The sequence below is a fragment of the Nicotiana tabacum genome, chromosome 3 (assembly GCF_000715075.1).
Source record: "Nicotiana tabacum cultivar K326 chromosome 3, ASM71507v2, whole genome shotgun sequence".
Classification (NCBI taxonomy): domain Eukaryota; kingdom Viridiplantae; phylum Streptophyta; class Magnoliopsida; order Solanales; family Solanaceae; genus Nicotiana; species Nicotiana tabacum.
In genome coordinates this window covers 91816133-91819114 of record NC_134082.1, presented here as the reverse complement: position 1 = coordinate 91819114, position 2982 = coordinate 91816133, and positions in this window count along the sequence as shown.

Genomic DNA, 2982 nt, shown 5'->3' with positions numbered 1-2982 from the left:
AAAAGCAAAAAAAAAAAAGATAAAGTTATGGGATGTGAGAAATGAGAGGAAAGAAAAAAGTGATAATTAGAAAAAAGAGGAAGGAAAAATGAGCAAGCAAGTGCTAGAAAAGCAAAGAAAAGAGAGGATTGAAACGAACAAATTGGGATGATGCCAAATGACCTTCATACCCTCAAAGTCATTCTAGAACCAATAATTGTGACTAAGTGCATTGCACATAATATGAGATTATATTATGATTAAATGCTCTAACGCTAACGCGATGACTTCATTTTGTTATCTTCATAGTAGAAGGGTGGTTGATTTGTGGTTCTCGAAGTAGTAACTCTTCTCTATAACATAAAGTCAAAAGGCAATGGCGGATAACAATAAAATTGGGTTGGTTGATACTGGTGCCCGAAAGCAGTTGGTTGAACAAGACACTGGTTTGGCTGATGAGGTAAGGATGTTAAGACAACACATGACGGACATGTATCGGCCTGGATGTCTGGGAAGGCACCACCCCCACCACCACCTAGCTTCTTAGATGCTACCCTTACCCAAACTCCGGTCATAGTGCCGGATAATCCCCCATACTCTCCATATCCACCCGTTTATCACAACTTTCCCAACCACCCTAGTAGCTCCATCACTCATCCTCCAATTACCTCTACCCAAAATTGCCCTCCTGTCATATCCACTATCCCCAACGATGAATACCCACTCAAAGCTCATGATGCCCAATACTACCCCGCAGAGGTTGCCCACAAATTCCTGACTCATACAAGCAGAGCCCTCGGGATGAGCTTCATGCTGAAAATGAAAAGGTCATAGGAAAAGAAGGGTGAGATGAGATATCCAGGAAGCTGAAAAGCATAGAACAGTCCTTAAAGAACATGCAAGGGATGGGAGACCAGGTTAACATGTCTTACAAAGAATTGTGTATGTTCCCTGACGTTCGCCTGCCCGCGGGGTTTAAAGTGCCAAAGTTTAACTTGTATGATGGGTGTGGAGATCCGGTATCCCATCTGAGGGGTTATTGCACTGAAATGAGAAGTGTTGGCGAGAAAGATGATTTGTTGATGGCGTATTTTAGTGAGAGCTTGACTGGGGCAACTTTGGAATGTCATAATCGTCAAGATGTCGGTAAGTGGCATACATTGGGAGACATGGCTCAAGATTTTGTGCGACACTTTCAGTACAATATAGGTATTGTCCCAGACCGTTCCTCCCTATCTCAGATGGAAAAGAAACTCAAGAAAAGTTTTAGGGACTTTTGGCTCAGATGGAATGAACAAGTTGCTCGGGACAGTCCTCCCATTGATATAAAAGATATTGCTGAGCCCCGCCAACGATAGGATATAGTGAGCATTCTTGCTAAACGCTTTCAGTCTCAATATCGACCCCACAGATATCCTTGTAATCCTCCCCACTGCTACTTCTCTCCACAGAACCCCCAAAATCGTACATCACTTTCCCGATACCCCGTCCACAATGCACCACCATATGCTCCACATCCACGAGGCCCGCAATGGCCCGCACCACTTCCACAAATGTCTTACCCGCCCCCTCAGGCATATCAACCACCTGCCTGCAAAAGGTTCCAACCAAGGCCAAAGTATAAAATGAAAAGACTACTGAAAAAAGAAAAGGCTTTCACCCCTATTGGAGAATCATATGCCAATCTGTTCCAGAGGCTGAGGCAATTGGAAATGTTGAAGCCGATTCAGATAAAAATGGCAAACCATCTTCCAAGGAAGCTTGATTTTTCTCAAAGGTGTGCATATTGCTCAGATGCCCCGGGGCATGACATAAAAAAATGTTGGCATCTGAAAGGAGCAGTCCGGAAGCTTATTGATGTAGGTGACATTACCGTGCAAAATCCAAATGCACCAGATACTAGCCAAAGTCCATTTCCTATTCATAATGATACGCATATGGTGGACATGATTTGTGTGGGAAAGGAATATGAGAACTCTTCTGAGATCCTCAGAGGGCTACTTGTCGCAAAGCTTTCAGCGCTATCACTCTTGGTTTCTGAAGTTGATCCTAAGAACGAGCCAGCCAAAGGGACTCAAAAGCAATTTGCTAAGAACAATGCGATGAAGACTTGTGAAGGTTCTAGTAATATTGATGTGGAACTTAGTAGCTAAGATGTCGAGCTTGGTAATTGGAAAGACTCTCCTTTCTTGGCTAGCCAGGGAGGAGTCTTGGTGGTTCATTTTGTTGTCATTTCTGTTGTCTGAGTTATTTTAGGGTTGTAAACCAGATATTGTCTTGTGTCTCAAACCCTTATATCCTTTTATTTTTCCTAGTTCATTTAGTCGTAGTACCTCTTTAGTTTTATTTAGGTTTTTCCAGGGTCGTAACCCCAGTGTGTTTTGTTTGTTTTGTTGTTCAAACCATTTCACCGCCTGTCTAATGCAATTTTCTGTTTTCTGTTATTACTAGTCATTTTTGTTTAGTTCTCTTTTCCTTTTGTAGTTCTTTTCTTGCTGACTCTAGTGACATGACATTCATGCAGAATTCTCAACCTAGTCTTGAAAGTTAGTTTAGTCATGAAGCAATGAAATAATTTTGAAGATGATAGAGACATTTGAGAGAAATAAGTAAAGGTATTTTGAGATCACTCCAAGCCCGAATTGTATGAAACTGGGGCAGATAGAACATAAAGAAATACTATTGAAACGCATCCTGCCGCATCAGGTTGAAGCTAAAGGCAAGTTTGTCCCAAATTGGCAGGGGTCGTTCGTGGTAACGAGAGTAATGTCCAATGGTGTTTTGTATTTAACAGATGTAGAAGGCAAATGTGTGGATATGATTATCAATTCTGATGCAGTCAAAAGATATTATGTATGGTTTCTTTGGTTTGTTTAATTGTGTTGTTTGTATTTGACATGCTTTGAAGATTGGAATGACGAAGACATTTTATTATGCTATCTAAACACTTTATCCTTTGTTACCCCTTTGAGCCTATTTATTTTCTTTCATATCTCTCTTTTG